Consider the following 25,369-nt stretch of genomic DNA (forward strand, 5'->3'; position numbering starts at 1 on the left):
TATTTCAATATATTTCACTTTTTCCATGTCATTTCATGCAGGAAGTTATACAAGACTAATTTGCCAAAGTATTATTTTACAGAAACAAAAACAAAATGGAATAGTGGTGTGCATAAATTTGTTTTTGTGTACCGGATTTGGATGGTTCGGCAGATTTGGTTGTCAAATCCATGAAAATGAGCCTGGTGTGGTGCAACCGATGCCTTAGATGCCTTAGACAGATGACAGCAGCTGGATCTTTTGCCTAATGGGGGCTAATGTGGAGCAATGGAGCTGAGCTGCACTCTACCTGAGTCAGAGGCAGCGGCATGTGGGCAGGGCAGCCTCGCAAATCAGAAAAGCTGCTGCTCCACCTTTGCTTTCTTCCCTTGTGCTCCCTCACAGGTCATGATGAGAGTTGAGGTTTTCTCTGTGTGTGTTTCTCACTTTCTTTCTCAGCCAATGAGAGGCCTGGTTGACTGTTTCCATTGTCCTCCCCTCTTGTGGCATGCGTTTGGGACTTCAATTCCAAGATCCCCCTCTTGTCGTTTTTTTTAAAATGTTATGATAAAAACGTTTAAAATTTTCAAAATGTTAGTGGATTGGTGAAATGTTTTGAAACTTGACAGGCTTGCAGAGGTAAATGTCGCCTACAAGTGAGGTGAGTTTCATGCTGATAGGCTTAAAAATGATGGTGAAATGAGTCTCTAAAATTTCTTCCAATTGGCGACAATGGACCGAATCTTTCCAGCATAGAAACAGAAACCCCTCCCGAATTCTGGAAGTTCCCTATATGCATAGAGGGTATGGCAGGAGCCCTGTCTCCCAGAACAATGGTACTCAAAGAGGTGGTTTATGGATCTGGTATTAGAGGTCCACTAGCTATCAGTTGCCAACTTCTGGAGAGCTTCCAGAAAAGAAAAGGAAATCCATAGCCAATACGCATAAATATAGCACTGGTCCCTGACACATTGGAGAACTATAACTGCTAGTCTCCCAAACATGAGATAGGCCAAGACACTTTTGTCTTTAGAGAACTACTTCTCAAGTATCAGATACAGAGGGCTGACTGGGTTTTCTCACCATGTGCCAGTGTCCAGCAACATATTTGTGTTCATTGTCCAAAACCTTTTCTTTCTTTTCTAGAAACCTGCCATAGATTGGCACCCAATGCTCATGGTCTGGCAGCCACCCATGATTTTGAGTAACACAGACTGGCCTGGGAACTAGAACAGCAACCCATCTGACATTGGGATTAGCAAAGCCATCTCCCAAATGAGCCACGATTTCAATTTTTCCATTAAGAAAATCATGGTGCTTTGCAGAGTACCAGTGTCAGCAGTCAACAGAAAAGTCACAGATGCCTTCTTAATCAGAAGCCATTAATTGCTCTAAACTAAAAACAACAAAAAAGTGGAAACAATACTGCTGGGAAAGGCAAGCAGTCAATTTACACTAATGAATGTGGTGCTGCATTCCTGATAGCTATTAATAACAGTAATTTTTGAGTCATGTTTTGTTAGCATCCATGCTGTCTTTTTGAAACATAGAGAATCCTTCATGTGTGGTTGCATTGCATCTCCCATCCGCTCCAGCAAGCAATGCAATTGAATGATGGATGCTTCAGTCTGGAAACATATTGTGGGGCACAACTTGCCTACCCTTATTTTTAAGTGCTGATGGCAGAAGGAAGCAGATGCAGACACACAATGTTCATGGAGCTGCTTAACAAAAAAATGGAAAGAACCAAATTTTGGTATTACAATAGAGTCTCACTAATCCAAGCCTCGCTTATCCAAGCCTCTGGATAATCCAAGCCATTTTTGTAGTCAATGTTTTCAATATATCGTGATATTTGTAAATTTGTAAATACAGTAATTACAACATAACATTACTGCGTATTGAACTACTTTTTCTGTCAAATTTGTTGTATAACATGATGTTTTGGTGCTTAATTTGTAAAATCATAACCTAATTTGATGTTTAATATGCTTTTTCTTAATCCCTCCTTGTTATCCAAGATATTCGCTTATCCAAGCTTCTGCCGGCCCGTTTAGCTTGGATAAGTGAGACTCTACTGTATTAAGAAGCTCTTCAAGGTTTAATCATCTGTTACCAAAAGTCTCTCTCTAAAGAATCCAGAATTTGACTTGGGACTTCTGGTTGTAAAACCCATTGTCTGCTACTGAGCTGTGGCTTCTCCGTCATGTGACCCTCTCCCCTTTCAGTAACTGGACCCATTTACAACCACAGACACAGCAGCAAGGAGATGGAAAGACCCACTCAGCTAGCTTGTTATAGATTCCAGTAACAGAATGCCCAAGCCAATGGCGTAGGTGCAGAACAAAAGAAGTGGTAGGAAATACCTGTTTAAATAAAGGCTTATACCATGTAAAAATATGTCTAAAACATAATACAGCATTTTAAAAAATTAGTTTCCCAGTTCATTGTTAGGCTAAACAACTGCTTTGTCCATTTAGTTATCTGTATCCTACATGTTCTCTTTGGTTTTTTTTTTTTAAATAACACTACATTTTGAAAGCAACACTGTACTTAAGGACTGTTAAGTCAAAGCCTGCTTGCTTTTGTTGCTATGCAACCATGGAGCCTAGTTAAGACAATTATTATTTCATCAGGAAGTTCTGAGCCTGCCTTTTCAGCTCTCTTTCCAGCAGGAATACATTTATGACTTCATTATTACATAGGCCATTAAAGTTCTTATTACAGCATTATTCAAAAGGCCATCCTGAGAATATACATGTTCCACTTGAAAGGCAGACAGACAATTAAAGTAATTTTTTCCTGAACCCACATCTTTTCTAGCTTCCAGAAGCAACACAAAACACTAGCATACTTTAGCAAAGTCCAAATGTCATTCTTTGAGAATCGTAAAAGCAGACAATACTCTTTAAAAGACCTTGGCACAAGTTACCGGAGCAAAAAAATAATTACACTCAAGAGTGAATTTGAAGCACTGAGTTGATAATTGTAAGTGTTAGAATACAATTATTGTTGCTTATGCCTGGAAGCTGTTTCTGACTTATGGCAACCCCAAAGGCAGCTCTTTCACAGGTTTTCCTGGCAAGATTTGTTCAGAGGAGGTTTGCCATTGCATTCCTGAGACCAAGAGAGTCCAAGGTCACTAAGTAGGTTTCCATGGTTGAGTCAGGATTCGAATTGTAATCCAATGTTCAGAACACTACATCATGCTGACTCTGAAAATGTAGTATAGGTTGAGCAGCCCTCGTCTGAAGTTCTGAAATGTGAAATACTTCAAAAGCTGAAATAATGACACGTTTGCTTTTTGATAGTTCAATGTATGCCAAAAAAAAAGTATTAATTATAAATTTACCTTCAGGCTAGGAGTAAACCTAAATGAAATTTCTGTTTAATTGGACCCAGCTCAAGGATACAGACACGCAGACATGTAAATATACCAAAATCCAAAGAAATTCTGAAATCCAAAACACTTGTGGTTCAAACCATTTCAGATAAGGGAACTCAATCTGTACCAAATAAAAATAGATCTCCATGGGATACTTTCAGCATGCATAAATTAAAAAAAATTGAGCTTTATGCACACCAGTTTCATATTGCCCTTAGTTTCTGCCAACCAATAAACATCTGCCAACAAAATGAGAGCAGTGGAGGGTATTTAATGTTGTTACTCAATGTTACATCCAACTCAAAAGTGGTGTCTGTCCAGATCTTTACATGAGCCACCTGAAGCTGATTATGTACATTTATTCAGAACATTTTGTGCCTATTATTTGCAGACTCAATATGGTTTAAAAATAAAATACATCCCTGTGCAAAAAGGGGTTTGTTGTAAATAAATATTTTAGTCCATTCACATCATGCTAGTAACATGTGGTCTAGCATTCTTCCTCTTTTGGCAGATGTGCTATTTTTGTTTTTTTGAGTGCCTCCAGAAAGGCTCTCATAAGAAGTTAAGATGGAGGAGATGCATCCCATAGGATACATGATGTCCTCAATGCACATTTTTTTGCAGCTCTTGAAACCTCCCTGTTTGAAAAACCCACAATTTTCAGGCGACTTTCTACCAGAATATTATGCCAGACTGTCCCAAATCATGTCCAAATGTGATTTGCCTTTCATTGTTTCCAGAACTCCAAATCCCCTTTTGATTGCAATTCTTCCAGAAATGGTGACTGGAGATAGAATGTCACTTCCTGTCCAGACATGCCATTATGATCTGCAAGGGCAGAGGTCACAGGGGTGAAAACTGGTGATCAAGCCTGATACAGTTGCCCAGCTTTATAGAAAATTCTAAGATGAAATTAAACAGACAGAAGACAAAACAGAATTTGGGCATCTTCATGACTTATTCTACAATCTCTGTTATAAGAAGCAACAGGAAACGGGTTGGATTGCTCAGAAACTATTCTATTCATGCCAGCTTTCAGATACCGCACAGCTGGCTGCCCATATTCCAAATGGTGCCACATTAAATTTTTCCTAATTACAGCTCCTGATGCTAGTCTGCATACAGCTGGTCATGGACTAGCATACACAAATGATTCACAGTTGCATGATATAAAGAGTCTGGTCTATTTGAAAGTAGACAAGTATAATTAGATTTTACAAATAGCATGCTCTATCAAGAACCACTATGTAAATATTATGAGCAAGACCATGTCCAAATTACAGATCTCAGTATCTTCAATTTCTCAGGGTAACTAAAGAAATGAAAAAACAAAAACCTTCAAATATTAAAAAAAATGTTGCTGAGTGTATGTGAATGAGTCTGAGGGGGGAGCTTTATAATGTACACTTCAAGTATGTGACTTGTATTTTTATGGTTTTTGTTGCAGATGCTATGTGCTTTCAGTTCATCTCTGGTGAACGGTGACCCTACCTTAAGAGGTTTTTTTTGGAAAGATTCATTCAGGAGAGGGTACTGCCTTCCTTTAAATCTGAGAGTTCAAGACTTGTCCAAAGTTATCCAGTGAGCTTTCATCATGTTTGTGTGGGGATTCATGTCACAGTCCAATACATATAGCGATGCACCATACCAACACTTAAATCCTAAATTCTTCACCAGCTTTGGTCACAATTCAACACTTACATTTTTTTCTTTATTTCTGTGCCCATCTACTTGGCCCCAATATCTAGCTCCCTCCTGCATAAATCAGTTACCTGAAGAGTTTTGACAAAAAGTCGCAGGTAACGTGAAGGGATATTGCTGTTTTGTGGCTCTTGCAATGTTGTGTAATAGTCTACTATTCCCTAAGAGATACTGAAATGGAAGTAGGCCTTGAAAACATGTTATCAAATTGACTTTTAGGTTTTGGTTTATTATTGTTTTATTACACTTTATCCACCTTTCCTTCAAGACACTCAAGATGATCTGTATATAGCCTATAGTCACTTTGGTCAAATAAATAAGAGAGCAGAAAGGTCACACTAGACAGGATATAACATTGATACTCTGATGCTGCTTTGATAGTAACACGAGCTAATAAGCTCTCCAGAAATCAAGCTGCTGGAGGGGGAAAAAACCCGAAAGGATGCCCAGGAGAATATCTATATGCTAGAGCTGACTCATCCAGGGAATGGGTACAGAGAAAGGATACAACTCAGTAGCAGAAAATATGCTTCGTTATCTGTTAGATATATAGATAAAGAGTATGTTTTGAAATAATGTGGTTTTTTTACTATGTGAATTGGCAATGATTTGATTAGTTCACTGACACTACAGCTTGAATATCTCTTATTTGAAATGCTAAGGGCCATAAGTGTTATGGATTTCAGATTTTTGGGGGCTTTTGGAATACCTGTATTTGCATATACAAACATTATGAGATATTTTGGAGATGGGACACAAGCCTAAGTGTCTATATATTGCTGGACTGCATCATCAATTAACCTTCATCCTCATCACTTGCTATGGGAATCACAGTCCAACAACACCTTTGGTCACAACGCAGAGTACTAACCACTATTAATTCTAAATTCTAAAATATATGACAGCCGCAATACAAGCCACAATAGCCCGAGGATGGAGGAATGAGACAAAATGGGACATAGAAACTTGGTGGTCTTATATATCAGAATATATAATTAATGATTTCATTAATCAAAGGAAAAGAAAATATACAAATAGTCTAAAAGAACCTGACTGGTTCAGGAAATGGTCAATCCTAATTAACAAAATAGATGGAGACGAAAGATACACTACCTTGAACCAGGCGTTCCACACAGTTAAAATGATACAATGATAATATATTGAACTAGCTGTGCCCGGCCACATGTTGCTGTGGTGTCGTCCTAAGTGGGGTTTTCTTTGTGGAAACAAGTATGAATGTTGTAATTAGTCACCTTGATTTGCACTGAATGAGCTTGCAGCTTCAAGGCGTGGTTGTTTCCTTTCTGGGGGAATCCTTTATTGGGAGGTGTTAGCTGGCTCTGGTTGTTTCCTGTCTGGAATACCCTTATTTTCAGAGTCTTTATTTACTGTCCCGATTGTAGAGTTTGTTAAAGCTGGCTGTCAGGTTTTGTTCCTTTTGAGGGTTCCCAGGAACCCAATAATGATGATGATGATGATGACGACGACTCTCAAGAGGGAATCCTTTTTTGGGAGGTGTTAGCTGGCTCTGGTTGTTTCCTGTCTGGACTATGTCTAGCTGTGCTCAGTCACGCATTGAAGCCCTGCCCACCTGGCCAATATCACTAAGTTTTGGGGGGACATTCCAAAGGATTGTTTAAAATGTCATTTAAGCATTAGTTACTTTTGGTATTATGTATATTGAAATAAGACATGCATCGCTAAAATTTTGTTAATTGTTGGAATGTAATAAATTTTAAAATAAAAAATGGGAAAAAAACACCTTTGGTCATTGCCTGAGGTACCAGTCTGATGGATGATGCTCTGATGAGATTGCACACAGATGATATTGTTCCTTGGAAGTTTTTGACAGGTGAAATGCTGCAAGTCTTTTCTAAGGCTAGATTTAGCGAGTGAGCACTGCAGTGGATGCAGATAGCCATCGGATACTTCTGTGGTATAATTGCCTGTGCACTACTAATATAATCGCTCATATTAGGAGCTCCATCATAACCCTGTCCTCACAAGTATTGCAAGTTCAGCCCAATTTTTTTCAGTGTTTTCAAAATAATGTCTGCAAGTTCTCCTCCTTTCATATCACTTATCTTCACAAACCCTAAAAAGTCTTCTATGATTCCTGTAACTTTGACATTAATATATGTTACCATGAGCAATAATTGTTCTGAGGTACTCACATCCAAAGTTTCATCTGCCAAAATAGAAAAACACTGTGATGCACTGAATCTTTCAACAATCTATTTGGCTATCTTGTCACTATAAATGTCTATTAGTTCATTCTGTATTTGAGAACAAGTATACTGGGCATTCACAGCTGCAGTTTTGAGAGGACTTTTCAGGTCAGTTTCTCCTGATCTGGCAAGAGATCTCAACAAGGCTCTGAAATTACCATCATTGTGAAAAGATTCTTCACAGATATGATTGTGATGTCAATTTCAGTAGATTATGTCATCTTCACATTGAAAATGCTGATTAAACATCCACAATGCCAAAACTTGGTTACTTCCACTTTGTTGGCTATTGTTGCTTTTGCAATGTAAATTGGCAGAAAGGTAGGTAATAATAGTGTAAATAAATGATCAAAATTTGGTTGAAATAGTGTTTGCAATTTTTGCTTCCCATAGACTTAGAATGGGAATCTGGTTAACCAGTTAAAATTCATGAGTAAACCAGGTTTTTTTAAAACCTGAAAAATGTTTAGGGTGGGTTGAATTTGTAAACCACCCCCTTGGCAATGGGCTTAGGATCAACCATTTCTTCTCTTTAGAAAATGTCAATTACAAGCACCACTGTGTTTTCATGACACTATGTGATCACATGTGACTCAAAATAAATGTGAAGAAATATGAAGATATTTAAAAACTGCTTGTTCCAAGAAATATCCTGACAGCTAAATGGATCCTGGTTTGTACACAAGCCAAAATTCTTCTTCCTCAGTACAGAATTATTTGTAGACCAGCTTTGTTTGAAGTGGCACCCAGTGAGAAAAAGCGAAAGACAAACAAAGAAGCTCACATGAATGCAATTTGATGAAAAAAAAGCATTAAATGTTTTTGCTAAATTCACAGGGGTTTGTTATAAGCTGGAACCATTCCTTTTGGTAATCATGCTGAAAGGCATATGCCTGCATTAAACTACACACACAATTGCAGCTGAAAGTCATAACTGAAACTCAATGTGGGATGATTTCAGTATGTTAAAGATGTGGAAATAGGACAAAGCCCACATCCACTTTCACATTTAAAAGGAATGGATAAATAGAATGGAAGCAATGCTTCATTGTGAGTAACACTATGATCTAAGCATAGAAGAACTGCTTCACCAGTTTCTGCACAGATGAGAATTTTCTGTTTCTTTGTCCAGACATTTCTATAGAAAACTGCGAAATGGACTTTAATGCACAGGGGAAAGATTGATACTATCACAGTGACTATCACATTCAATAGTCAAGATTATATGATATCATATCAAAGTGTGTACATTATATATAAGGTTAATTTCTCTATAAATGCATACGTACATTTCATCTTGCTTTAAAGAAGTGGGGGTCATGAGAGTCATTTTCATTGGTTTGACTACTGTGTTTGACTACTAGTTTGACTACTTTTTAATCATGGTGGCAGTGAGCTACCAACTTCTGCTTAAGGCCATGGGATGTATAACATTATCTTGGAGCTAATCACTAGACACCATCAGTACAACATAATGCTTCAATGACAATCTCATTGCATCTCTTTGAAATTATTTTGTCACATCATTAAAACAAAATAATGGCTAGAAAGATAAAAAATGGCAACAGTAAAACTATTATGCATAGACATTGATTATGCCTTGTCAGATTGCCACATGCAATCCTGTAAAAGACAATATCACTTGTGGTAAAAAACACAACTATAGGGCTTCTGAAAACCACACAACCACAAGGTGTAGGAAATTTGGCACATGAAATGCAACCACAAAAGGAGGGAAAAGTTTGAGTTTAATAGTTGACTGTGAATAAGGAAGCCTGTGTGGATCCAAGAGAAGGACACTATCTGTTACTGAAGACAGCATTTAAAACATCAATACAGTGCATTAGTCTGCCTACTCCTTAAACATCAGTTGTCATTACAGTTTTATCCACCGTTCACTGGCAATAGATTTAACCTCTTACCATTTCTCTCTGCAACTTCAATATAAACAAAAAGAGAATGAATCCTGCTATTGTTAATCCACACTGCTTAGTCCCCTATTCTAGCAAATATTGCCATTCTTTAACCTCACCCCCTATTCTACACTCTTGCGTTAATGTAAGATTTTCCTCACCCTCTCTTTCTCTGTCTTCCTTTCCAGAAAGTGTTATTGTGAAAAGAAAAAGCGAGTTATATATGGCAGCAGGGAAGGGACTGAAGAATAAACATGGCTGAATAACAAGATGTAGAAAGCATTATTTATGATCACTTCCACTGAGACTTCCCTAAGTATATATAAAACAGAATCATTTAAAACATGACAGAGCTAAACAGATGTTATGCTGCCACTGTGCTAAGGGGGCACAATGCCATACATTGCCCACCCCTCCCACCCCCAGAAGAGAACTTAGATCATACAGATTCAAGAAATCACTGTGGCTGGCAAAATAGGGAAACACCCACAAAATATATGTCATGATATCATAAAGTTAAGGTAGCATAGTACAAGTCCTGTTCTTTCTCATTCGTCCCAACACCTTGGAGACAAGTAATATTATTTTCCAGAACAGACAGTCAGTAAAGTTGGCAAAACAAATTTAATTTCATCCTGAATAAAAACACTGGCATTTGGATTATATAAACTCCATGATGAGATGATGCTTCTATGAAATTACCAGAAACTGCAATAGTAAATGGTGGGGGACAATGGGAAAGGAGGATGACAGCCACTTTACCACTAACAGATATTAAACATGCACATAACTTGGTGAGCCATTACATTGCAACCAGGGATTGGGGGGAGGAGGTTCTGAATAATTTTCTATGTTCCATATCTCAAATATATGCATGCAAATGTAGATGTATGGATGGATGTATAGTGTATGCATGTATGTGTGGACCTACGTGTATCCATAGTTGTTTAAACTGTTATACTGCAATCAATCATATCAGATTGCCTAAACACAGGATATGAATCACCAGTTATTTTTTTTTAAAAAAAACAAGCGTTAAGAAACAGTAATGCACAGAAAAACAGACTAACAAATGAAAATACTGCAAAGCTTGTTTCAAAAAGTCATAGGTACATTTGAGGAGTTAAATTTGCATCTGATGAAAATAGACTTAATATACAAAAGCCTATGCTACCAATTTTATTCCCCTAGTCTCTAAGGGAATGCATGATCCCTCTGAATATAGTCATAAGTATAAGTACACAGTACAAGATGTAATACATTGTCTGTAACCACAGACTCACATTTATCTTTCAATGAAACAGATAAGTAGTGGAGACAGGGGCTGAACAAAAATACTATAATTATTACCTCAGCAAAGGACAGGCATACTTTTGATATAAGATATATTAGATACAGTTCTCTTTCAATGCACAGCTCTGCAAAAGTTTTTTGTCAGGTGTACCCATTTTTATGACAAAAATTCCAATAAATAATTTCCATAAAAGGCTTAGAGTCTGCTTGAATATAACATTTAAACCAAATGTGCTAAATAGATAATGATACTTAGGGCACAGGGAACTTCTCCAGTTGTTATTCTCAAAATCCCACATCACTAAATGCAAATAGAAAAAGCAGAAAGCAGCATGCTAAAATGCATTTAATGTTGGAACATGGGGCTGAACAAATCTTAACAAGAAACATATCATTTGATTGCCAGTAAGGAATCACAGCAGCAGCAGCAGCAGCAGCAACAACAACAACATCAACATCAACATCAACAACAACAACACTTTATTTCTAGACCGCCCTCTCCCCCCCAGAGGGACTCAGGGCAGTAAAAATACGTATAAATGGCAAACATTGAATGCCACAACTACTTCACTTAGTATCAAAAGTATAAATTGATGATAACATACTCATTATAATAAAAATTCCAAATTAGAAAAAACAAATTCAAACATGACACTCAGTAAAAACATTATTGCACAGAGCGAGCATATACCTGGACCGAATTAAATGACCAAGTTCAGTATTTGTAGTAGCAAGGAAAACATTATAATCTGATTTCTTGCCATATTAAATGATGTGGCAATGTGTCACTTTAACTTCCAACTTATTGGTCACTAGAAAGGATGTGAGGCTTAAAATACGCCAAAGGAACCAGATCCTTTCTGATCATGGAAGGTAAGCAGGGAGACCACCAATAATATTAGCTGTTGTAAGTTATATTTCAGAGGAAGGAATTGGCAAAACCACTTTTGAGTATTCATTACTTACAAAAACCTTATGAAATCTACAAGTAGGTCACCATAAATCCACAAGCAACTTAAAGGCAAATGCACACATGCACAAGCATGATGTGGTCATATGTCCCAGTAGTTACCCTGTACAGCAAGTGAACTTGGCTCCTATAGTCAACATGCATAAAATTATTATTTGTGGTATGTGAATTACTATTTATTAAATATTTTTAAATTTTGCTTTCTATCCAGAGTTCTCAGGGGAGGGTGCATTAAAACCACTCTGATAAATCTGAGCAGTATAAATGCTTACATTTATTTCAAAAGGCTAAAAACATATTATACAAGTTACACAGACAGACTAAAATAATTTGTTGTGTGTTTTCAGGTGGTTTCCGACATAGAAACCATAAGCTGATTCTATCATGTGATTTTCTTAGCAAGATTTGTTCAGAGACATAGCCGTCCAAATGGTTTCTACACTGAAGTGAGATTTGGATTCTGTTCTTTAAATGCTGGATGGCCATCTGTCAGGAGTGCTTTGATTGCTTTTTCTGCATGAAAGGGGGCTGAACTAGATAGCTCTTGTGGTCTCCTCCAACTCTTCCACACACGATTCTATGTAGTTCAATGATCAGACCAGAAGCCACTTTTGTTCTCTATTAAAAGGGATTAAAATAGTTAAAAAGAAATTAATTTGAAGAATGTTCAAATAAAATTAATTAGACCTCTTTCATGTATAATCATATTTTCACTTGGTGCTTAAATAAAAGCAACTGGGCATCCAATGGAAGGGTGTTCTCCTGTGTTCTACCATAATGTATTGCTCTCACTAATGGGATACAGAGGAAGACATCTTCAGCAGGTCTTAAACCTTTCTGGTAGATGTTCCTTTAAGTATCAATGTTCCAAGCCCTTTAGTGCCTTAAAGTCATTAACAGTTCCTTGAATTCATCCTTGAACATCAGGAAGAACTTCCTCACAGTGAGGGCTGTTCGACAGTGGAACTCTCTCCCCGGGGCTGTGGTGGAGGCTCCTTCTTTGGAGGTTTTTAAGCAGAGGCTGGATGGCCATCTGTCGGGGGTGCTTTGAATGTGATTTCCTGCTTCTTAGCGGGGGGTTGGACTGGATGGTCCATGAGGTCTCTTCCAACTCTACTATTCTATGATTCTATGATTCAGCCTGGACACATAATGGAAGACAGTGTATTCCTTTATGAATTTCGTATGATGTTCCAGGCAGAAGTTTAATTGCTGCATTTTTTGGTTTATCGTTCTCTATTGAATAAAATAAAACAATAGCAATCACATCTTCAAAAAAGAAATTACACTAATATGCAGATATGTTCACACATAAGCAGGGCCGGCTGGAGATAATTTAAAATATTAAGCGGGGGTGGAGAAAAGTGCCCCCCCCCTCCGGCGCCGCACAGGGGGTGGGGAAAAGCACCCCCCCGCAGGGGCGGGGGAAGCCTGACGGTGCCCCCTGGGGACCTGCGCCCGAGGCGGCCGCCTCACGTGGCCTCTATGGTGGGGCCGGCCCTGCACATAAGTCACACACATATAAGACAGCACAAAGCTTAAGTTTATTTATACTCCTATGCTGCTGCTAAACATGAAACCAAAAGCGATTTGCATGACACTATTTTTATCCTTTACCCTCACGTCAGCCATTAAAAATGCACCATATGGAAGGTAGACTCTCTCAAACATATTTTTGGAGATACATAAACATGCTAACAGCATGTGAGCAGGATTTCATATATTTATTTATTCATTCATTCATCCTGGGGAGTTATCTTTCTTCCCAGTCCCAAAAGGCACTCAAGTTAATTAACACTAAAGTATAGAATGCAAAACAAAATATTGATTAAATAATAACACAAAATGTCTGTGCAGCAAGAACAAAACAATAACGAGAGCTTGCACCCAAGCTCTTAAACAACAGACAAATGTTAAATGGTAACAGCCTCCTGTGTAAAATAAATTTCCTGATGATATGAGAGGATAATATCTAGTGAAGAATGGAAACAAAAAATACATCAAGGACCAGACTATCTTAATCTGTTGCCTGCCATTTTATAGACTGAACTAAAAGCACTTTGTCCATGGCTACAGAGAATGCCTTCACCCTCAGATCCATACTATCACTACCACCCAACAGAAAAATACATATCCAGTATACTTTGATAAATCTTTGGCAAATCTAATGACTCAACAATACTCTAGATCTATTAGCAGCTGCCCTTCCTATTGGGTGAGCTAATAAAAGAATACCCAGAACACATTTTACACTCTCTGTCACCTTCAGCTCATACCAGTGCAAATGGAAATCAGTGACTTTGAATTTATTACTGTCCATAGTAATGATACTGTGCAGTGTGTTAAATTCTGAAACTTTATTGCTCCCCTTGTAATGCCCAACAAATAAACAGGGCAAGTATTCCATTAGCACAGATAGAATTTGGATGATGTCCTAGTCATCTTTGAGTACTTCTTGCCTTAGCAAACCCTATGAAATTCATGGGGTTGCCATAAATCAACAGCTGTCTTGAAGTCACACACAGAAAACCCTATGAGAATGGAGGAACTTGCCACTATAAAATCTCTGGTATGGAATGTGCAAATAAAAGACAATTTGACAATCAAGAGAGGGCACTTGGCTATAAGCCACATTATCCTTTAAAATAGGAAATCACCACCCGTTATTTCATTTGGCTCTAAAAGGGTTGCACAACTAGTGTTATGGTTGAGCCTCATGGCTCTACTACTGGGAGACGTGGGCGTAAGACTCCTCGAGAGTCAGATACTCTCGAGGAGCGAGAAAGGAAGCGGCTGCGAGATATCTTTGCAGAACCATCTGACGAGGATTCTTTTGAGGGGTTTACTGAGAGAATGGAGGAAGAGATGGTTAGCTCGGAAGAGGATGACATGGAATGGACTCGTGTAAGGGAGGATTTGGGTGCCACTGGCAATGATAGTATGGAAGGCGATTGGGGACCTTCAGGATTAGACCCGTGGACAAGCTGGAGGGATGGGACGGGATCCACAGCTGGGGATGCTGTGGGGCGTAGTCAAAGGTGTTCCAGTTCTGATGAGGAAAGTGATGAGCAAACGCCCGGGCTAAGGAGAACAGCTGATAGCGATGAGGACTTGTAACTGGCATAAAATGGGGTTTGGGAGCAATAGCAAATTGCGTTGGGCAAGGTAATCTGGACGAACGCTTGGGATCTGTGTGGGAAGTTTTTCTGAAGACGGGTGTGATTCGTTTGCTGACTACGTAAGTTATCCTGGACATTGGGCTCAGACGGCGGGAGGAATTGTGTGGGGTTTTGTTGTGCAACCTCTGCTTAATCTTAATAGCTTTGACCTTCCGTCGTCTTCTTGACGGACGCCATCTGCTTACTCTGGACTTACGGACTGAACTGACTACGGCCTCGGATTCTCCTACCTGTGTCTATCGTTGGAACTGGTGAACTACAAACGTCTGCATCTGCCTTACGACCTTCGGAACGGATTGGGACTTCGCTGACTGCTTCTGCCCTCGTCTGCTGTGTTTGTATTGGGAAATTGCCTGCTGTGTGGAGGAGTAACCTCTAAGTTACTCAAACATAGCTCTTGGCAGCAGAGAAGCATCTGCTGCCAATTAGTTGCATTCCTTTGAACTTTTTGTTCACCAGCTTCTGTTTGTTTATTCCCAGGCTGAAGCAAGCTGTTTGGATTTAACCTGGATTAAACTCCGGTTTAATCCGGTTTATCTTTTGAACGTTTTTCTTGTCTCTTTTTACTTTTAAGGCCAGTGTTTGCCTAGCCCTTGTCTTTTACGGGCATTTTTGGTTCTGTAACTCCAATAAACTTTGTTATCTTTTATCTTGTGGTGTTCTGTCTTTGACAGATTGCCCAACGCCTGAAAAAAGTTTTTCCGTAGAAGTTAATTACGTCAAGAAGACGATGGAGGAGTTAAAGGCTCGTTTTGATCAATTACAGGCTGCTTTTTACGCTGCGCAAGCAGCACAGCCAGCTAAAGGACATGTTATGACTCCCGAACGCTTTGATGGGTCTAGGAGCAAACTGCCAACTTTTTTGGCACAAATTGAACTTTATTTTTCCCAGCTTAGTGCACAAGCTTTTCCTACGGACACTAGCAAGGTGGCATTTATTTTGAGTTTGTTGACTGGTCCTGCAGGACAATGGGCCACTAATTTGATTTTGGGAAATGACCCAGTCAAGGACAATTTGAGTGATTTCAAAAAACTACTAACTGACACTTTTGGGGATCCCCTCCGTACGGAGAATGCTAGTTGGGCTCTGTATCGGTTGAAACAGGGAAAGGGGACTGTTTTGGATTATTTAAATAAGTTTAATTCGTACCGTCATCAGTTAGACTGGGGGGAAAATGCATTTATGCTTTTGTTTACTGCTGGTTTAAATGATTACCTCCAGGACGAATTGGCACGCTTGGAGCCGGCAGAAAATTGGGATGCCTTAATATCTAAAGTGTTGCGTTTGGACGCCAGGTTCGAGTCCCGTAAACAATCTAGAGCAATGTGTGTGCCACCTATGTTTGAATCTAAGGCACCTGTGGTAAAGGGGGACGAGCCTATGGAACTCGGGGTGTTTAAAAAACTGTCTATAGCAGAAAAAAATCGTAGGAGACAACTGGGGTTGTGTTTGTATTGCGGGAATGCTGGGCATTTTGCCAGAACTTGTAATGTAAAACCTTCCCAGCTTTCGGGAAAAGGCCAGCCCTAGTGCGACGTGAGTCCAACGCATTAGGGCTTTTAAAGCAGTCAACTGAGGGGAAGAAACATGTCTTTGTACCCATTTCGTTATCTGTTGGGGGAAAAGAACTTGTTTCTACTTTGGCACTGCTGGACTCAGGGGCTACGGTCTCATATGTGGATATTGAATTTGCTAGGAAGCATGGCATTCCTGTAGTGCGTAAAGCATGCGACGTATGGGTGGAAGGAGCGGATGGGAGACTATTGGAGACTGGGGTGGTTAACCATGGGACCTCAGAAATAATGTGGGAAGTACAGGGATTAACGGGAACGTTTGTTTGGGATATTACAAGCTTACCCAGATACGATGTGATCCTGGGAATGGATTGGCTAGCTTTAGTAAATCCACAAGTGGACTGGGTGACGCGTAAGATAACTTTTAGGAGGCAGGAATGTTTTACTCTAAACCCTACTCAGCCTGATATGGAGGGAGTGCCTGCTGAGTATGGGGAATTCTCAGACGTATTCTGTAAGAAGGAAGCGGATAAGCTACCGCCGCATAGACCATACGATTGCGCCATTAGACTAGCGGAAGGTGCAAAATTGCCAGCAGGAAGGTTGTACGCCTTGACAGTACCAGAAAGGCAAGCTTTAAGAGAGTTCCTCGATGAGAACTTAGCTAAGGGGTTTATTCGCCCATCTAGCTCTCCAACTGCTGCTCCTGTGTTCTTTGTTGCCAAAAAGACAGGGGACCTCAGGTTGGTTTGTGATTACCGGGTCCTTAACAAACACACCATTCGGGATAGGTACCCGCTACCTTTAATCTCGGAATTACTATCGAGGGTGCAAGGGGCTAAGGTCTTTACCAAGCTTGACCTGCGGGGGGCGTATAACTTGATTAGAATACGGGAAGGTGATGAATGGAAGACGGCATTTAACACGTGTTTCGGATGCCACGAGTTCCGTGTAATGCCTTTCGGACTTTGCAATGCGCCTGCGGTCTTCCAGAGGTTCATAAACGATGTATTTAGAGACTTAATTGACCAATTTGTGGTGATTTATTTGGATGATATCTTAATTTTTTCTAAGGATGAAAGAGAACATCGTCAGCATGTTAAGCAGGTACTACATCGTCTGCGGGCTAATGGGCTTTTCGCTAAGGATTCTAAATGCGTTTTTCATGTACCTGAAGTTGAGTTCCTAGGTCATGTAGTTTCAGGAAGGGAACTCAAAATGGATCCACATAAAGTTGACGCAGTCAACTCATGGCAAGAGCTCAAGACTAAGAAAGATGTTCAGAGGTTCTTAGGATTCGCTAATTACTACCGGGAGTTTATCCCAAACTTTGCCAAACTCACGGTACCTTTAACGCAGCTCCTGCGTAAGAAACAGCCATTTGTGTGGGGGCGGGAAGCTCACGATGCGTTTTTACAATTAAAGTCTAGTTTTCAGGCAGACAACATACTAATACATCCAGATGTGGACAAACCGTTCGTAGTAGAAGCAGACGCTTCTAGCTACGCGTTGGGGGCTGTATTGTCTCAAAGAGATTCATCAGGGACTTTGCGTCCCTGTGGATTTTACCCTCGGCAACTAACACCATTTGAGCAAAACTATACCATATGGGAGAAAGAATTATTGGCGATCAAGGTGGCGTTTGAGGTGTGGCGGCACTGGCTAGAGGGGGCGCGGCACCAAATCGTGGTCAGGTCTGATCACAAGAATTTGGAACATTTGCAAACGGCCAAGAAGTTAAACCAACGTCAAATCCGATGGGCTTTGTTTTTCTCCAGGTTTAATTTCAAAGTTCAATTCGTGGAAGGGAAGACAAACTTGCGGGCCGATGCATTGTCCCGCAAGCCTGAGTTTAAGACTAATGAGCAGGTAGTGTGCCAGACCATTTTGCCTACTGCCTCTTTATGTGTTGTGGAAAATGAGATCGGGTTACATGATCAAATCATAGAGGCTCAGTAAGAAGATGTTTGGACTCAAGAGCAACTCATGCTGTTGTCAGCAGGGAATCGTACAATACTGCCTCACTTGCAAGATCAGAATGGAGTATTGGTACGCAGGGGACAGGTCTATGTACCGGTGGGGGCACTCAGGTTGGAGGTTATTAGAGCCCACCATGACGAACCCATGGCTGGGCATTTTGGCAGATTTAAGACCGTGCAGCTCATCACCAGGAACTACTGGTGGCCAAAGATGCGGCAAGACATTCTTCGCTTTTGTGATAGCTGCGCTGTTTGCCAGCAGAGTAAGACGCCTGTTGGGCGCCCTAGAGGGTTGTTGTCGTCTTTGCCTGTTCCTGAGAGACCATGGCAAATTATTTCCATGGATTTCATTTCTGATTTGCCTAAGTCTGGGGGTTACACATGTATTTGGGTGGTGGTGGATTTATTTTCTAAACTGGCTCATTTTATTCCTTGTTCGACCATTCCGGCGGCCCCTACATTGGCTTTATTGTTTACCAAACACATTTATCGTTTGCACGGAGCTCCTGAGGTGATTATTTCTGATAGGGCTCCACAATTTGTGTCACGCTTTTGGAGACACTTCCATGAGTGTCTAGGTACTAAATTGAACGTCTCCTCAGCGTTTCATCCACAAACGGATGGTCAATCGGAAAGGGTTAATGGGTTGTTGGAGCAATATTTACGTTGTTTTTGTTTAGATCAACCCACTGCTTGGGTAAAATGGCTACCGGTGGCTGAGTTCGCCTATAACAACGCTGTGCACACGTCTAGTCAGCATACTCCATTTGAACTGACTTATGGTTTTCATCCGCGGGGAGGTGTGGCGCCGTCAACCAATGTGGTTTCCTCTGACCCGGTGTACCGTTCCTCTGAAATGGCTGCGTTGCATGATGTTGCCCGTCGTTTACTATTGGAAGCCAAGGCAACGCAAAAGACTCAGGCCGACCGTCATAGGCAGGCAGGGGAAGAGTTGGAAGAAGGGGATTTGGTGTGGTTATCTTCTAAGTACATTAAACAGGCTGGGGGAAAGTTTGCGCCACGATATTTGGGACCCTTTCCTATTGTTAAAAAGATTTCTTCAGTAGCATTTCGTTTGCGTTTACCTTCTACTTTTAAAATCCATCCAGTTTTCCATCGTTCTCTGTTAAAGTTAGATACCTCCAGTCGTCGTGGTGCTGTAGCGGAGGACATCACTGCCGTCTCTCCGCCTTCGGAGGAGGAGGCCTTTGTGAGAGGGGATAGTGTTATGGTTGAGCCTCATGGCTCTACTACTGGGAGACGTGGGCGTAAGACTCCTCGAGAGTCAGATACTCTCGAGGAGCGAGAAAGGAAGCGGCTGCGAGATATCTTTGCAGAACCATCTGACGAGGATTCTTTTGAGGGGTTTACTGAGAGAATGGAGGAAGAGATGGTTAGCTCGGAAGAGGATGACATGGAATGGACTCGTGTAAGGGAGGATTTGGGTGCCACTGGCAATGATAGTATGGAAGGCGATTGGGGACCTTCAGGATTAGACCCGTGGACAAGCTGGAGGGATGGGACGGGATCCACAGCTGGGGATGCTGTGGGGCGTAGTCAAAGGTGTTCCAGTTCTGATGAGGAAAGTGATGAGGAAACGCCCGGGCTAAGGAGAACAGCTGATAGCGATGAGGACTTGTAACTGGCATAAAATGGGGTTTGGGAGCAATAGCAAATTGCGTTGGGCAAGGTAATCTGGACGAACGCTTGGGATCTGTGTGGGAAGTTTTCCTGAAGACGGGTGTGATTCGTTTGCTGACTACGTAAGGTATTCTGGACATTGGGCTCAGACGGCGGGAGGAATTGTGTGGGGTTTTGTTGTGCAACCTCTGCTTAATCTTAATAGCTTTGACCTTCCGTCGTCTTCTTGACGGACGCCATCTGCTTACTCTGGACTTACGGACTGAACTGACTACGGCCTCGGATTCTCCTACCTGTGTCTATCGTTGGAACTGGTGAACTACAAACGTCTGCATCTGCCTTACGACCTTCGGAACGGATTGGGACTTCGCTGACTGCTTCTGCCCTCGTCTGCTGTGTTTGTATTGGGAAATTGCCTGCTGTGTGGAGGAGTAACCTCTAAGTTACTCAAACATAGCTCTTGGCAGCAGAGAAGCATCTGCTGCCAATTAGTTGCATTCCTTTGAACTTTTTGTTCACCAGCTTCTGTTTGTTTATTCCCAGGCTGAAGCAAGCTGTTTGGATTTAACCTGGATTAAACTCCGGTTTAATCCGGTTTATCTTTTGAACGTTTTTCTTGTCTCTTTTTACTTTTAAGGCCAGTGTTTGCCTAGCCCTTGTCTTTTACGGGCATTTTTGGTTCTGTAACTCCAATAAACTTTGTTATCTTTTATCTTGTGGTGTTCTGTCTTTGACAACTAAGGCTTGAGGCTCTTTCCAGTACAGGCCAAGTGCAAATCAATTATGATTGCCACATAAAAGTCAATCAGGGAATCAGTATATAGTAGAAAAGAATCACACACCCCACATCATTTATACACTGGGGCAGCTCTTCCACTTGATTTTACTATAACTGTAACCTTTCCAGCGCATACTTAACCTGAGAGCAGAAATAATATATGCTTGCTCAATACCATTGCATTACCACTGTAGCTCAATACCATTCAGGCATTTTTGGTTGGATTCCTCAAGCTAGAGACTTCTGTCACAGATCAAAGACAATCCTTTTTTGTAGGCCTCTGGAACATATGATAGGTAGCAAATTGTTACAAGCTTCCAAATCTTTCATCTCAGAAATGAAAATGTTGTTCCTGAAATGTTTGTGAAGATGTTTGGGAGCTTCCAGGATAGATGATGTCTACAGAACAAAGATAAACGTCTGAGTCTGATCCCTGAAGAAAATATTTCTAAAAATAGGATGTGTTCACATGCAGCGAAAAGACAAATTCTGTAGAGTTCTTGCTTGTCGAGGCTGAGATAGTACACAATGTCTACAAGTGAGGGCAGATAAACAACTTACAGGCCTTCTATCAGTGGCTTATTGTAATGTTCAAATGCAGCATTCTGTCTTGTTTTTCCCTCATCAAATCAGAGGAACATGACACAATCAAAACTTGACTCTTGCTTAGTAGGGACAGACTGCTAGATTCAAACATCACACCAACTTAATGATATGCACACACAAAATGTGTAGTTTGCTCAACCTCTTTTTGTAGTTGGACATGCCGCCTCATATTCTCAAACCTAGACTTCTACCCATTTTTGTGGTGTGCAACCATAGCAATGCTTGAAGAATATAGATAGCCTATACGTTCTTCAAATAGTTCAAACTAGGCTTACACCATCAAACCAACTGCACCTGTGCATTATGGCCTGCCAGGGATTTCACTGCCCTGTTTCTGTAATATCAGGTAGATATTTGCCACAGAAAGTTTACTAAAATTTCTGTTGGCCTGATATCCTTCACTTGGTTCGGGGGTTTGCAGCTTCAGGTCTGTCTCAAGTTCATGCACAGTAGAATTCTTCCTCAGGCTCTTTTGCTAGTGCTGAAATCCTCGATCCACTCATCCTTTGCCTGGTCCCTACATCTGCCTTTCTCATACCACATACAGTCAACATCATCAAGGATCATGTGGGAATTAGTTGGTGGTATAAAAAATCTCTGTTAGACATATTTCTAAAAACAGATTTAAACCAATGTGAAATTTGAAGGGATTCTGGCCTTAGAATCACAATAGTACCACTTTCCAACTCCTTTTTGGGCAGGAACAAGAAAAGAAGATAGCTAATATTTGTTAGAATTATTAAATCAGAGAGATACTGTGCTCCAGAGCAAGACTGCCTTTGGGAAAACAGAATTCTGGAAAATGCAGATAGAATGAAAGGACAACGATTACGAAAACGAATTTACAAGATGTGCTGAGTGAACTGGAAAATGTTTAATTTATGGTGCTTGTCAAATTTATTTCAAAGCTTGAAGCACACTTGTCTTATGAATATAACACCATGACATAACCTATGGCTTGTCTACATTGATGAAAAGAATTTCTGATCCACATTGACCTTGAAATGACCCCATTACCACCACACATGTCGTGGTGAGATTGCCATTATTGGCCACATATCTCCCCTTGCCAAACTCATCTCGCTTTTAGGGCGCAATCTGCATTTCCAGTCCTTCACATTATTTTCCCCATCATGCATGCATTTAATAGTATTTTCTGTTAAGGAGAGGTACAGTAATACAAATAAATAAGTAGCACAACTGCAAACCTTCTTAAAAAATGATAAACTCAGGAAAAACCACTTCCTGGTGGCAGTGCTTGTCCCTCAACAACCAGTTTTGGCTTTCACTTATTCTTTCATCACAAATACATCTGGAGGGCTGGCAACACTCTTAAGAATTGGGGTTTCCTGTAAAATCAGGGGATAAAGGCAGTTTTTCTTTTGAAATGGATTAAGGCCCAAAGAACCACAGTGAATTGTCACAGCCCTTATGTTTCCAGGTAAGAGTGTAACAGTAATACAGTACTTTAAAATATAACCATATACTTTCTAGAAACTGCTGCAATAACAGAAATTCCTCAAATTAAGAAAGTTTGGTAACCATCAGAGTCTATGAAGCTGCCTCCTGCCTTTGTCATACTGCGTAAGATGAAGAACACAAAAATCCTATTTCCAGCTCACACATGTTGTGAATATTTTTGAATTTCCTTACAAGGTAAGTATGTACCCACAATCTCTGGTATAATATCTGTAACCTACTGCTCACTGCTAGTGTCATCAAACTAGAGGTGGGCTTTCACATTTCCTATGTTTAATGCAGTATGCTGGATGACTCAAAAAGAATATCATGGGTGACTACATCTGTATTCTTCTTATTCAGATTTTGCTTCATTGCTAGGACTCTCGATTGGAAAACTAGGCCACCTCGAAGCATGTGAATAGAATGTGCACAGTTCAAGAATTAATGATCTCTCAAAAGGAAATGGTACAGAACCATGTTAGCCCTGAATCTACTTATGGAGGCTGCAGCTGAAACTGGAACAGAGTGATGAAGTGAAGCTTAATGTTCTCAGGAAACAATGGTACGGCAAATGTAGAAGACAGGAAGATACAAACAGGAAAAACCAGTCAATTCTGGATTCAGAAATATTTAAGCAGCATCTCACTAGAACAGTTCTTTGGTGTCACAGAGAGCTTAGAGAAGGAAAGGGAGAAAACTAGCACCAATACGATGTTGAGAATGTTGGTAATTTTCTAAAATTTAATAACATCCTAGGCCAGAGATTGATCCCAGGTGAGCTATTTTATATTTCCATTAGCTATAGCCATATGACCATAACCTTGATAAAATAATAATTGTTGTGTTAATATGCATCACATTCACAACTAATAAGTTTCACAAGACCCCCCTCCACCCCACTTTAGGCTACAGTGCCATTAACATACCTGATCATGTAGCTTTGAGTTTGTGGTGTGACATGCCTTCAAAACAGTATGGCAATATATTTACCTGTACAATTTGTATTGCTACATGCCTATACTGACAGTAGTTATTATCTGTAAGCAAAATATTCCTCTGGTAGTTCACTGACAGAGCGTGGCATAGTACCAGAGCATTTTATTCTTGTTGGAATTTTCTGTTTTTCTGTTTGTCTGTCTAAGCACGTCTGATGCTAGAACTTGTCCATAAAACTAACACAAAGACAGGTTACTTAACATTCTGAGCCTAGGCCTACTGTCTATTCAGTTTTCTCTATGTGCATTCCTAACTACTTTTTCTTTTTAAAATGAGACTTACATTTTCACATTCCCCACATATTATATGATTTAATGAGACCTGCTTTATTTTCTGTTCAACCCATTCATATCTAGCAACCGAGCTAAGACACGTCCCTGCCCCAAGAAAAACTAGGTATGTACCAGAAGCATCCATTAGCCCAGTGGTTCTCAACCTGTGGGTCCCCAGATGTTTTGGCCTTCGACTCCGTGAAACTCTAACAGTTGGTAAACTGGCTGGGATTTCCGCGAGTTGTAGGCCAAAACACCTGGGGACCCACAGGTTGAGAACCACTGCATTAGCCCCAAAGCTATCACCGTCAGCTAAGGTGTTGTGAAACACTTTCAGATGAGCCTGAACCCTGTTAATGAAATCAAAGCAGGCAAACTTCTTTCTCTATATTGGTGATTTTAAAAATGATAGATAGGACTCTAAACCATGGAGAAATTTACACATGCAAAATGTATTTTAAAATCCATAAAAAAAAATAAAAATACATAAAAATAGCTGCCCAGGGCGCATGTTTAAGCTGGACTATCCATTACTCTCAAGTATCCTACAAACACCAACTTATAAAAGATTAGTAAATATGTTTGGAGGTTTTTTTCTCTCTTTGCATGTATATGTGTGTGTGCACTTTGCTAAAGCCTGCCCTCCCTCCTACTCCTCAATTCAACTCCCCCTATCCTCTTAAGGAAGAATCCAGCTCTCTCTGTTTAAGTACACGTCCTATTCAAAGCTTCCACTTGGCATTGCTCCTCCTCCTCTATTCTACTATTACCTATTTCTTCCACCTCCTCAGCCTTCTGCCTTTGTCTGGCAGGCAGATGCAAACCCTTTTGATCCCTGACAATAGAATAAAGCCTCATTAAAAGTCTTGAGAGCAATTCCCCACCCTAGTTAAAGCCTTGACTCACATACTGTGTCTATATTTTACACTTGGTGGGAAGTGGGTTGAAAATCAGATACATCTTTAATAAAAACATAAGACTATATTTTAATTACTTATGCTTAACTGATTTATCACATGTCCCCTTTATAATCTATTTCACTTTTGTATTAAAGTGCAGTTATTTAACTCATTTAACTGGAGATTCAGTCCTTACTGTTTAAGTGGTCATGCACCACTTCTTTGCAAGTTACCATCCCACAACTTAGGTTTGAAGAGAAAGGACTAAGTTTAGGCTTCTATGTCAAAATTCTATTCTATGATCATAATTCTTCAAAACCTTTATATCTGTTTTCCACAATGTTGATATGTCTAGAGAGGAAGAGGAAAAAAAACTATGGCAGAGAAAGACATACATCAATCTCACCTACTTTTGGCTTTAGCCTCACCCTTGCCCATGTTTTAGGGAATATGACCACAAGGAAATATGGCCAGGATCACAGCTAAAAATTGTGTCAGGATAGCATGAATATAGCAAAAATGACTGATTTAGTTAGCTGTAAAATAGGTAAGGGGTGAACTTGGATATTAC

The 25,369-nt window shown here is 40.2% G+C and overlaps 1 protein-coding gene and 1 long non-coding RNA gene across 3 annotated transcripts in view; one reads left to right on the top strand and one right to left on the bottom strand.

The window, feature by feature from the left end:
• Positions 1 to 25,369, bottom strand: part of pkia (cAMP-dependent protein kinase inhibitor alpha) — a 53,043-nt gene that overhangs the window by 14,808 nt on the left and 12,866 nt on the right. The window lies entirely within an intron of this gene.
• Positions 7,524 to 9,478, top strand: LOC134298839 (uncharacterized). Its single transcript, XR_010005944.1, has 2 exons — positions 7,524 to 7,617; positions 9,398 to 9,478. It is a non-coding gene; the product is annotated as an uncharacterized LOC134298839 (long non-coding RNA).

Source organism: Anolis carolinensis, chromosome 4 (genome assembly GCF_035594765.1).
Source record: "Anolis carolinensis isolate JA03-04 chromosome 4, rAnoCar3.1.pri, whole genome shotgun sequence".
Classification (NCBI taxonomy): Eukaryota; Metazoa; Chordata; class Lepidosauria; order Squamata; family Dactyloidae; genus Anolis; species Anolis carolinensis.